The following is a 13,979-nucleotide window of genomic DNA, read 5'->3' as shown; positions in this document are numbered from 1 at the left end:
GATTTGAGATTTTACGGCCCATCGACAACTAAGGTCATTTAGGGCCCGAAACTACAAGTCCATGCATTAATATCAGTATAAAAGCGTTCAGGGTAAGAAGAAGCAAGTAAGGACTAAAACACAGATTGTAAACGTTTATTTGATAAAAGAGTTTTGCATGGGATAAAAAATAAAATTTGGCTAAAACACATGAGAGAAAACTCATGCACAATGTTGATGAAACGATGAAATGTTGAGTTGATACGATGTATGATGAAGAAAACGTTCATATTTTGCTCAAAATACCGATCTCTTTGAGATAATTGAAAATACGATTATGTCTCACGGCATGAAACAAAGTGTACATGTCGGAGAACATCGTAGTATTTATCTCGTATGTGTTTAAAATCAATACAATGCAATAAAATTTGCTCCACTGTGAGAGGAGAATCACATGCATGGCAGCATGTAGGAGGATCCTCCCCTCTCAATAGATAGGAATGTGTAAAATATGTGCTGTCCAGTTTCGGAGCCGAGAGAGAAGACAACTTCCTCTCTGCGGTCTCTCCGACTGGTACAGTTTTATAGGATTAAGTGTAGGTTGAATTTTTTAAACAGTTTATTGTTTGTTTCGGTAGACCACCTTTGTTGCAAATGGTGTTTGATGGCTGACTGAATTGTTAGGTTTGATGTCGGTGTATGGTAGTTTCAAATCTGTTTGTGCTAGGCGAAGGAGCAGTCTTAGCTGCTTTATCAGCCTGTTCATTCCCCATTTATACCACATGGACTGGGAATCCAGAGATAAGTAATTTGAGTTTTAGAAGATAATCGAAAATGTTCGGATTAAAAGATTTTGGATTAGAGTATTTCTAGGGCTTCTTGGATTTCAAAGCCTGAAGAACCGAAAGAGAGTCTGAACAGATGATTGCCTTTTCAAATGCGGTGTTCTTCGATGTGGTCAAGCCGCCAGTGACCGATAGCACATGCTCGCAGAGAAAATGGAGGCAACATCTGGAAGTCGGATAGAGGAGCAGTGATTAGGGTGTACAGCATGCTGCCGCAAACATTATCACCATCTTTTGATCCGTCAGTGTAGATCTGAACATGGTACAGGGAAAGCCCTAATGCACTCCCGAAAGGAGGATTTGTGTTTTCGGTAGCGTATGCACTGGACTTTGCCCTCTCATGCAAAGATTAAATTGATATCAGGTGTTTGAATGAGCCATGGTGGTAAACATCCGAATATGGTGTACTCGTCAATGGCGTCGAAATTTATATTTAGTTCCTGCAAAAAAATTTGAAATTCTGATGCCAAATGTTGGTATGAGCTTTTGATTTTGTCTGATTATGTCCTGGTGTTGTGGATTAAATACAAGATCGAATGCGGGGAGTTTTTGGGCGGGGATTGGGTTGGTGGATTTCAGTTTTTGGGCAGCATACTGTTGAAGGATAATTTCTTTCGTCGATCGTCTAGAGATGGCTCATTAGCTTCCACATGGAGGACTCTTCACAGGTGTTGTTCGAAAAGCTCCAAGTGCCAGAGACGCAGCAGTCCCTGATTCATGGATAGGGTCAAGACATCTGTAGATAGGAGCTGCGAGGCCGATCCATAGACAATAGGAGGAAAAAATAAAGACGTAGTCAAGTTTGATCTAATAAGTGCCCGGTAGATACGCAGAAGCATTTCACGGTCTGCACCCCAATCAGAATGGGACAGAACAAACGTAGAATGTTCAACGCCTTCGAGCATCTTTATCCTTCAGATGTTTGATATTGTGGAACAAAGGACAGTTTCGATATCAAATATTAGTCCAAGAAATTTAGTTTGTTCAATTACTGGAATTTTAATTCCATGAGTGTGAGGTCTGGATCATTGTGTAGGTTTTCGTTTTTTGACAGACAGTGCATACAGACAGTTTTTGATCTTGAAAATCTAAAGCCATTTTCGTCAGCCCAATTTTGTAATTTGCCTAAACATTGTTGTAGTTGTAGTTCTATAGTGGTGCATGTTTTTTGATCTGTTAAAAGATCAAGAAATCATCCACAAATTAGAGATCCCCAGAAAGTATTGAAGGGATTGTTCTCAAATATCATATGTAGGTTTCCTCTAGGACCCTTTGTTCTGCCTATTGCATTTTGCGACCACCATCTTGGATTTTGATAGTTTAAAGTTTTGAAAAGCAGAAAAAAGAAGTGTACAGTTTGAAAGCAGAGAAAAGATCCCTCTTTCATTTGTCAGACATAGATCAATCTTTGGTGGGCGCCAAGATCCCTCTGGGATCTCTTGTTTCTTGAGTGATATATTGAAAACCATAAAGTTCAATACTAAAGGTGTACAAAAATTATTCAAATGCTTTTTAAACTTTAGATCTCGGACGAGTTGGAAAACCATAATCTTTCGACATTAAATATATTATAAAGAGTTATTGCCCTTTGTTAGTAATATTGCTATTGAACCTTGTAAACATAACATACAGTTGTGACTAAAGTCTGCACTTTTTTTAAAGAACAAGATTTTAATCAGGCATCTCTGGATACTTTATGGAAGTTGGTAAAAAATCTAACAAAAGTGGTAGATTCATGGAAGGAACGAACCATGAGCTTCGATACATTTCAAGAACTTATTTCGATAGTCTTCAGTGGCTGTCTACTACTCGTTGAATTTCATTCATTTGTTCCTCATTTTAACAATTCAACATCTTCATTATTTGCCACTACATCCGGGTCTTGAACATCCTCTAAACATTTTATTACAACATAAGAACCTTAGGGATTCCAACAAACGATGTATCTAAGGATACAGCATTGAAAACATTAGAAACAGCATTTCAGCCATAACTGTTCCGGTGTTTTACTTTGTTCAGTTCTTATTTTGTGTTTAATCCAATCCCTGGACGGAATAACCTCTTGGTGGGAGTTCAACTATGGTCAAAAAATACTAACGTGAAGGAGCATACTATGTGCAATCGGAGATTCAAACATCCAAGTTGTCCATGATCTTCCACATGTTGGTAACCAGTGCTGATAGAACAAAGTTTTGACTTGATTCAGATTATTCATTTTTTTCCATAAGCGTCTCAAATTCTTTGGTGGTTGACAGAAACGTTGTTGGCAGTTCGTGCTTACTCTTTACATCCAAGAACCATTTCACTAAATTCAGTCCAACATCAACTTGATCCAGTCCATGATCGGACCGCAATTTAGATGGCACAACCATATTTTGTACAAGCTGTAACCCAACTTGTGATTCACTTGTAGAGGGCCTTTGTTATCTGGACTAATGGATTAATTACAGAATCATCCTTGAGTACCCCATCAATCATGGCTCCGTGTGTTGCGATTTTCCATCTATATGAAAGAAAAAATGCTAACATTTAAATTTGAAAAAACATGGTGATTCCTTAGCAATGGTATGCATACATAAACTCTAATGTTAATAAAAAGTTGAGATAAATGACAGACTCCATGTTTGTTATAACTAAATGTAATTCCTATTCACCCAAGGAAACTTCAGGCCCTAATTAAAACAAAACTCTTTTATTCCAACAGAAGAAGAAGGATTTTCAAAGATATTTGCTTATGATTCTCCTTTCTGAACTCGAGGCCCTTATTCTAACTTTTTAATTGGACTCAATCCTCAAAGGGCCATTTACACAACCTTCGTGGCTCTAATCCTTTTTGGACCCATCGTTTTTACAAAAATTTGTATTTTTACTTTTATCTGGGGCCACGTACTATCATGCACCCTGGAGTGTGGGGAGGAGTCATAGGCACCACTGTTTTCAACTCCATGGGTTTTCCCTCTTACAACCAAGGAAGATTCAGACCCAGAATTTGGTCAAAAATTATTTAGCAATTTGATGACTTTAGACGATTTCTTTATGAATTAATTGAATGGACGTCGAGCATCACGGACCTTCGGATTGTATAGCTTAAACACAGATTATTTAAAAAAAACACTTTCTATGATTTCATGATAGCAGAATTAACTATCCACATTGGTTTTATATTTGTATACATGTAGTAATAGACTTTTTTTGTTTGTGGACAATCAAAATCTTGTGGGTTACTTTATTTTTGGCATGGTTCAAAACTATATGTAAAAAATGATGAAAATAACAAGCAGGCCCCAGAGGGCATGTATCGCTCACCTGGTTTTTTGTTAGTAATTATCACAAGAATCTGACAATTAGAACCAGAGGGCCTGTATCACTCACCTGGTGTGGTAATGCCAAGTAAATGTTCTAAATTACAGGTTCATTGCTTCTTTTCTGAAGGAGTTCGAATATTTACCTCAAATTCCAACCTACTGGGACCCTACCTTCTTGTCCCCGTGGGGTCTGACGCCAACATTTAAGTTCTCTTCCCCATCCTCCATGGATGTTTGTGGCCAAATTTTGGCCACAATCTATGAAGAACTCTAGGACAAGTAGCGATTTATAAGATTTACCTCTACTTCCCCTATTGGGCCCATACCTCCTGCCCAACGGGGGGTCAGAGCCAACCATTTATAGAAGTTCTCTTCCCTTACCCCTTGGATATTTGTGGCCAAAATTTGGCCACAATCTATTGCAGAACTCGTGGACAAGTAGAGATTTATAGGATTTAACTTCTATTTCCCCTATTAGGCTCCGCCCCTCATTGCCCCCTGGGGGGTCAGAGCCAAACTTTTATACAAGTTCTGTTCCCTTCCCCCCAAGGACTGTTTGTGGCCAAATTTTTGTTACAATCCATGCAGAACTCTAGGACAAGTAGCGATTTATAGGATTTACCTCTATTATCACCTATTGGGCCCCGCCCCTCCTCCCCCAGGGGGGTCAGAGCCAAACTTTTATACAAGTTCTGTTCCCCCTTCCCCAAAGGATTGTTTGTGGCCAAATTTGGTTTATAATCCATGTAGAACTCTAGGACAAGTAGCGATTTATAGGATTTACCTCTATTTCCCCTATTGGGCCCCCGCCCCTCCTGCCCCGGGGGGTCAGAGCCAAACTTTATACAAGTTCTGTTCCCCTTCCCCCAAGGATGTTTGTGGCCAAAAATTGGTTACATTCCATGCAGAACTCTAGGACAAGTAGCGATTTATAGGATTTACCTCTATTTCCCCTATTGGGCCCCGCCCTTCCTGCTCCGGGGGGTCAGAGCCAAACTTTATACAATTTCATGTTCCCCTTCCCTCAAGGATGTTTGTGGCCAAATTTGGATTACATTCACCATGCAGAACTCTAGGAACAGGTAGCGATTTATAGGATTTACCTCTATTTCCCCTATTGGGCCCCGCCCCTCCTGCTCCCGGGGGGTCAGAGCCAACTTTATACAATTTTCTGTTCCCCTTCCCACCAAGGATGTTTGTGGCCATATTTGGTTACAATCCATGCAGAACTCTATGATAGTAGCGATTTAAAGGAAATGTTGACGGACGGACGACGAACGCCGCGCCATGACATAAGGTCACCGGCCCTTCGGCGCCAGGTGAGCTATTAAATATCGTAACAAAGCTCTTTGGTATGTCACAGAAAGGGATCTCGCTATAGCACATTGCTTTATTATGTGTCTTTACCTTATTTGCTTCATGTGTCCATCGATATGCACTCAGTGAATTGGGACCCATGAACACAATACTTTCGTCGTCGAATACCTTTTCTGATTCTGCTGGCTGAAGGATATATCAAATTCAATATAATTCTGACACCGATTTGACGTTGCAACTTTAATACCTAGTCCTTCCAAATATCCAGACATCATCTTTTAACACAAAAGACCCATTGACATAGTTCCACTATACAAGAAGACACAACATGAATACACTGCAGTTTTCCCCAAAACACGCACCTCGCACAACATACACGCAGCACATCGCATACATGGGAGGCCGTCCTCACGTGACCATAGCTCTTAATAGAACGTTAATTAATCAAACAAACAAACAAACCGTTAAAAGCTTAAGGCATATTTGAAGAGACCACTCCAGTCCTTTCGAACTCTTTGTAAGCTTCCGATGCTTTCAAGTGTAGTGACAGTAGTCTTGGAATAATTTATCTTGAGAACATTGAACGTAATCGTGAACATCAGACTTCTGAGACTCACGTTATATCTCGCGATTCCAGTAAAGTTTCAGTATACCGTATATTCAGGCGTTAGGGACTGTATTCAATCAGCAGAATCGATTGATATTATGAATACCAACGTTATAGTACATAACTCATCGCACAACACGATTGAAAATACGAGAGACGAAGAACTACTTTCAATAGCGGAGCGGAGTACTGCAGACGCCAGCCTGGGTAATCCACCTTTCAAGCAGGATCGTATCTCTACGCAGCTAACAATGACATCACGTAACAATATGGTAGCGCCCAGCTAACTGGTACGATGACCACATTCATTCTGGTTTATTCATACAATATAACAAACTGTGCAAGGTCTATAAACTTTAGACGGATCAGGTCATATAGTTCCACAAGTTGGGTACACATTACCGCAAACTGAATTTGGGGTTCCTCTAGAATACCTAACACATATTGACATATTCCCTGATAAGCTTAAGAGAAAAATCTTGGAAGGCCAGAACGTTAATCTTGCCCAACTTCTTATGCCTCGCTTTGAAACCGTACGTGAAAACGAAAGTAAAAACGGGACCATTTCACATCAACATAGGCGCGAATGAAGATCCCCGACTAAATAAATTGCTAACTAAACGATCAGTGAATTTATGAGTGGTGAAGCACTCGGGAAATATAAAAGGACTATCTGCAAAAAAGTCTCCTGCGACGGATAGAGCTGGATCGATATGAAGCTAACATATTTGATATATCCAATGTGTATGGGGGAATTTTCTTGACTACCATTGCCAAATTTCTGCCCGCGCCGCAGCCTGCTCTCAAGGACAAAATCTAAAGTTGATTGATCTGTTCGTTGACAACGACCTACTTGCTATGATTGTCAGCAAAACAAGGGTCAATACATGTCAACTCTTTTTTGACTTCACATTCAACAGCTTTTTGTCCACAACAAAGAAACAAGAAAAGTCTGCCTAATTTTTCCAGAAGAACAGCACAAATCAAATCAAGAAAACAGTTTGTTTGTTTGAGATTAATTAACGTCCTATTAACAGCTATGGTCATGAAGGAACGGCCTCCCAGGTATGCGGTGAGGTTTGCGTTATGTTGTGCGAGGTGCTGTTCGGAGACATGCGTATATTCCATGGTATGTGTACTTCTTGTATATGAACTTTGGCCCTTTTTATATAGGCTATATCACTGGAGCATGCCGCCGGAAGCACCAAGTCAACAAACCCCACCCGATGTTTGTTTGTTTGTTTTGATTAATTAACGTCCTATAGAACGAGGCTAGAGTGGATCTTGATGTAGAGGATACGCCTCCCTGTATCGTGGTGTTGCGTGTATTTGTGCAGTATGTACTGGAGACTGCGTATGTTCATGTTTTTGGGTTGGGGGGGTCATTCTGTATACTGGAACTGTTGCCCTTTTTTATAGTGACTTATTAATCACTGAAGGCATGCACGCCGAAGGACAACAAAGCAACACAAAACCCCCCCCCAACAACACCCCTCGCGGGTCACATTATACTGACAACGGGCGCGAACCAGTCGTCCCACTCCCTGTATGGCTGGAACGCTAAGCAGAGAACAGAAATAACTACCACTTTTATAGACTTTGGTGTGTCTCGGCCAGGGGACAGAAACCCAGAGCCTTCCCTCACAGGAGCGAACGCTCAACTCAAGGGCCAAAAGTGAGGCGGATGCCAAGGGAGGGCATTAGGAAAGATTAAAGTCAGTTAGGAAGAAGGAGAAAAGATAATATCCTAAGTTTAGTCGCCTTTTACGATCATGCAATAGGGGCAGGCAGGTATCACTTCTAACGCCCATATCCTGCAGGGCAACAGCTGCTGATGCTATTTTTATTGCTGTCTTTGGCAGAAGTCCCATCCCCTAAAAATTAGTTAACGGCTGAGCGGTAGACCTGTGTGGTAGGATCTACCGCTGACTCTCCTTTAAGTTATTTAAGTGGTAAAACAAAATACGATATCCGATATATGCACAGCATAGAGTAATTTATATATCAACTATTTTTTCATCTATTAATTATATTTCTCCGGTTCATCAGTATAAAATGATTTTCCGTATCTGGGATTTATCTCCCTTAATTAGTAGTCAATTCACGTTGATTTATCGTGACTCACGATAAAAAATACACACTGTGCAACGACCTGATAAAGTATTGAAAATACCCACCTCCCTGCCCACTTCTGTTATTTCCTCCAGATAAGTTTGATAAAGATTTTATATAAATTTGATTGCATTAGAATTAAAATATTGATATACTCAATTTCGGACATATAAAAAAAAAACATAAGCAGTGATTTTTGTAGGTTAAGTTATTTAAAACAAAATACGATGATACAAATAATGTACGCCTTGCAAGTGCTATGGTTTAATGAAACGAGATAACCGTGATGTAAAAAGAATTAAAAACGAGATCACAGAGGGATCTTGGTTCGCCCACCAAAGAATAGATCTATATCTGACAAAGGAAAGATGGATCTTTTCTCTACTTTTTGAAACTTTTTTTCAAACATACAACATATAAAATTTGAGACAGATCGCTTCAGTACCTTTTGATAAATAGCGTAACCAAACTTCAACTATCAAAATAAAAATCCAAGATGACTCCTTGGCGGCCATCTTATTGATCAATCGGTCCCAAATCACGTAATATGCACAACTAGGGCCCTAGGGGAACCTACCTATGGAATTTGAGACAGATCCCTTCAGTACTTTCTGAGAAATAGCGATAACAAACTTTGAATAACAAATCCTAAGATGGCTGCCTGGCGGCCATCTTGTTGACCGATCGGTCCCAAAATGCAATATGCACAACTAGGTCCCTAGGGGAACCTACATATGAAATTTGAGGACAGATCCCTCCAGAAACTATCTGAGAAATAACGATAAACAAACTTTAACTATCAAAATCCAAGATGGCGGCCTGCGGGCATCTTGTATACCGATTTGTCCAAAAATGATATATGCACAACTAGGGCCCTAGGGGTACCTACATATTAAATTAGAGAAAGATCCCTTCAGCACTTTTTGAGAAATAGGGATATCAAAACGTTAACTATCAAAATCTAAGATTGCCACCTATCAGCCTCAAAAATCTGTATGGCACAACTAGGGACGCAAGGGTAACCTCCATGTGAAGTTTGTAACAAAATACATTCAGTAGATTCTTAAAGAAATATCGATAACAAACTTCAACTGCCAAAATCAAAGATGGCTGCCCTGGCGGCCATCTTGTTTTTTTTCCGATCAAGCCACAAAAATTTGTAGGGCAACAAATATGGACCAAGGGTAGCCCTCCCATGTGAAGTTCGAACAAAATCTCCCCTGCGAGTAGTTGTTAATGAAAACGAGTGGCTAACAAGGCATTGATTTAGCGAGGACGGACGCATGGGCGATTTGAATAGCCCGACCATCTTGAATATTGTGTGGGCTAAAAGACTAGATCAAAATAACATAAAAGCGAATGGCTTATCAAAAAGTGTTTGAGACATCAAAGCAATATGTAATTATATTAAATTTCTAAGATGGTGCATTGGGGGAAGAACATTGATATGTCTTGGGGGGAACGTGCAAAATTAATTTTAATTTTCACTTTTAATATTTTTTGGATCGCAATCTCGCGAGAGTACATCGAAGTCTAGAAGAAGGTTGATTTTGTGCCAAGTGAGGGGTGTTCTCATGGACTGATAAAGTGCATCGCCATGAGGAACCAAGCTATAGGAGAAAAACGTATCAATGAATTAGGAGTAATCAAGAGAAAATTACTGGTAGAAACTTGATGCTGTTGTTAATCTACTTGATGGGACCATTTACATACTGTACCCAGACGTTTGGCCTTAATGTTTGGAGTATTAAGGTGAATGATGAAACCGGTTAAGATGTTATTGGAAAATGAAACCTGGTCTGACATTAGTGTTCGAACCACCTTTACGCCATCCATTCAGACACCAGCTCATCCAAACTTTAACATTTATAACTTTGTTGATAATGAGGCTGGAATACATTTCTATACTGGACTAGAAAATTCTTTGGAATATATAGGACATCAAGTTTGTAATTTGTCAGTTGAAAATCAATTTTGATGACATTGATGAAACTAAGACGTCACACTACTAATTTTGAACTGTCAAGACTCTTCGGGTTATCTGACAACACAGTATCTAATATTGTATTAACTTGGATAATTTTTATGGATTTACACTGGAAAGAGTTAGATTTGTGGCCAGTAAGAGAACTTGTACATCACTTTACACCATCTGACTTTGGATTGACGTTTCCCACTACTAGATTAATTGTTGATGAACTGAGTGCCCTATTAAAAAGCAAAAAAGCACTTAAGGCTCAACAAGCTACTTTTTCTGCATATAAAAAAAAGAAACACTGTTAAGACACTTGTTGGTGCCACACCTGGTGGGTTTATTTCAAATGTTTCCCAAGCTTTTAGTGGTTCAAGAAGTAATTCATCAAACACGCAAACTTGTTCATATTGTACGAACAATTGAATAATTTTGAAAAAGAAAAAAATATGTCCAACGGTAAAAAAGTAATGGATTAACTGAATGTATATTCATGGGAAAGTCATACGGAGTAGATGAAAGTTACAATGCCTTTGACAACATCCATGCTACAAATATGTGTAAAAAAAACCCACAGAAACTCCCCATATTGTAGGCTCAGTGATGACACAGATTTTACACCACAGACAACAGTCTTTTAACGATCTGCAACAAATCAATGCTCTACAACTCTGGATTAGATTGGAGGCGACAAAAGACATGTAATTTTAAGGGACAATTTCAGAAATGAGATTATTAGGAGTACCTGACAAAACTGAAACATATACTTACTGTATATAGATTCGAATTTCTTCAGGTGGTTACATGCTTCAATCAATGGGGAATGTCTGTTGGGAGTCCGGGGAATGCGAGCCACAATTGACAGGATGAGTTCAGTATATGATGAGGACATATGTAAGTGGAATAAAGACATTTCTGACCAGTGACTGATGGCCTAGCTTTGGAGCTATTCTGTACAGTGATAAGGGGCCAGGATCGTGAAACAGTCTTAGACTTAAGGTTTTGCTGAGCCAATCAAAAATGACGTAACTTTTTGTAAAGTCATCTGTGATTGGTCAAGTCTCAACTTAAGAATATTTAAGACTAAAGACTGTTTCATGATCTTGGAGACAGATGTGTCAATGGCCAGCAGTTTGTTTTGTTTGTTTGTTTGTTTGAGTTTTTACGGCCCATCGACAACTAAGGTCATTTAAGGGCCAAACTACAAGTCATGCATTAATATCAGGATAAAAAGATCACGGTAAGAAAAGGCAAGTAAGGACTAAAACACATATTGTAAACGTTTATTTGATAAAAAAAAAAAAAAAAAAAAAAAAAACAGTTTTGCATGGGATAAAATAGTTTTGGCTAAAACACATGAGAAAACTCATGCACAATGTTGATGAAACGATGAAATATTGAGTTGATACGATGTATGATGATGAGAAAACGTTCATATTTTGCTTAAAATACCGATCTCTTTGAGATAATTAAAAATACGATTATGTCTCACGGCATGAAACAAAGTGTACATGTCGGAGACATCGTAGTATTTATCTCGTATGTGTTTTTAAAATCAATACAATGCAATAAAATATGCTCCACTGTGAGAGGAGTATCACATGCATGGCATGTAGGAGGATCCTCCCCTCTCAATAGATAGGAATGTGTAAAATATGTGTGTCCAGTTCGGAGCCGAGAGAGAACAACTTCCTCTCTGCGGTCTCTCCGACTGGACAGTTTAGGATTAAGTGTAGGTTGAATTTTAAACAGTTTATTGTTTGTTTCGGTAGACCACCTTTGTTGCCAATGGTGTTTGATGGCTGACTGAATTGAAGGTTTGATGTCGGTGTATGGTAGTTTCAAATCTGTTTGTGCTAGGCGAAGAGCAGTCTTAGCTGCTTTATCAGCCTGTTCATTCCCCTTTATACCCACATGACTGGGAATCCAGAGATAAGTAATTTGAGTTTTAGAAGATAATCGAAATGTTCGGATTAAAAGATTTTGGATTAGAGTATTTCTAGGGTTTCTTGATTTCAAAGCCTGAAGAACCGAAAGAGAGTCTGAACAGATGATTGCCTTTTCAATGCGGTGTTCTTCGATGTGGTCAAGAGCCAGACCGATAGCACAAGCTTCCGCAGAGAAAATGGAGGCAACATCTGGAAGTCGGATAGAGGAACAGTGATTAGATGTACAGCATGCTGCCGCAACTTTATCACCATCTTTTGAGCCGTCAGTGTAGATCTTAACATGATCAGGGAAAGTCCTGATGCACTCCCGAAAGGAGGATTTATGTTCTTCGGGTAATGCACTGGACTTTGCCCTCTCATGCAAAGATAAATTGATATCAGGTGTTTGAATGAGCCATGGTGGTACATCCGATATGGTGTACTCGTCAATGGTGTCGAAATTTATATTTAGTTCCTGCAAAAACTTTGAAATTCTGATGCCAAATGTTGGTATGAGCTTTTGATTTTGTCTGAATATGTCCTGGTGTTGTGGATTAAATACAAGATCGAATGCGGGGTTTTTGGGATTGGATTTCAGTTGAGCAGCATACTGTAAGGATAATTTCTTTCGTCGATCGTCTAGAGATGGCTCATTAGCTTCCACATGGAGACTCTTCACAGGTGTTGTTCGAAAAGCTCCAAGTGCGAGACGCAGTCCCTGATTCTGTATAGGGTCAAGCATCTGTAGATAGGAGCTGCGAGCCGATCCATAGACAATAGAGCCGTAGTCAAGTTTTGATCTAATAAGTGCCCGATAGATACGTAGAAGCATTTCACGGTCTGCACCCCAATCAGAATGGGAAAGAACTCGTAGAATGTTCAGCGCCTTCGAGCACTTATCCTTCAGATGTTTGATATGTGGAACAAAGGACAGTTTCGAATCAAATATTAGTCCAAGAAATTTAGTTTGTTCAACTACTGGAATTTTAATTCCATCGAGTGTGAGGTCCAGGATCATTGTGTGGTTTTCGTTTTTGACAGAAGTGCATACAGACAGTTTTTGATCTTGAAAATCTAAAGCCATTTTCGTCAGCCCAATTTTGTAATTTGCCTAAACATTGTTGTAGTTGTCGTTCTATAGTGTGCATGTTTTTTGATCTGTAACAGATCAAGAAATCATCCACAAATAGAGACCCTTCCGTAGATTGGCCAAGACATTTAGTTATGCTGTTAATTTTTAATCCAAAAAGTGTGACGGACAGGATACCACCCTGAGGGACGCCCATCTCCTGTGTTTCTGTTTCTGAATAAGTTGAACCCGTTCGAACTTTGAAATGCCTGTCAGATATAAAATTTGAAATAAACTTTGGCAAATTACCACGTATACCGATATCATGGAGATCGTTCATGATTCCATATTGCCAAGTTGTGTCGTATGCCTTTTCAAGGTCAAAGAATACGGCCACAAGATGTTCTTTCTTGGCAAATGCTTCTCGTATAAATGTTTCTAGTCTAACTAAGTGGTCTAACCGTTCCCCTGCGGTTTCTAAAGCCGCTTTGCAGAGGACTTAAAATATTGTTTGATTCCAGGAACCAAACTAATCTCGTATTTATCATACGTTCTAAAGTTTTACAAATACAACTCGTCAATGAAATAGGACGATAGTTATTGGCATCAGTAGCATCTTTCCCGGGCTTCGGAAGGGGTATAATAGTAGATTCCTTCCAAGACTCGGGAATTTTGCCAGAAGAGTAAACTTGATTAAATATAGTTAAAAGACATTTTAGTGAAGATTCTGGTAATTGTTTTAAAAACATATATGGAATTTCGTCTGGTCCAGCTGCCGAGTCCTTTGATTTCTCAAGGGACTCGAGCAATTCTGGTATCTCGAAAGGCCTATTGTAACTTTCACT

This window comes from Argopecten irradians, chromosome 16, assembly GCF_041381155.1.
Source record: "Argopecten irradians isolate NY chromosome 16, Ai_NY, whole genome shotgun sequence".
NCBI classification, from domain to species: domain Eukaryota; kingdom Metazoa; phylum Mollusca; class Bivalvia; order Pectinida; family Pectinidae; genus Argopecten; species Argopecten irradians.
The sequence above is the reverse complement of the archived record's forward strand: the minus strand, read 5'-3'. Positions refer to the sequence as shown.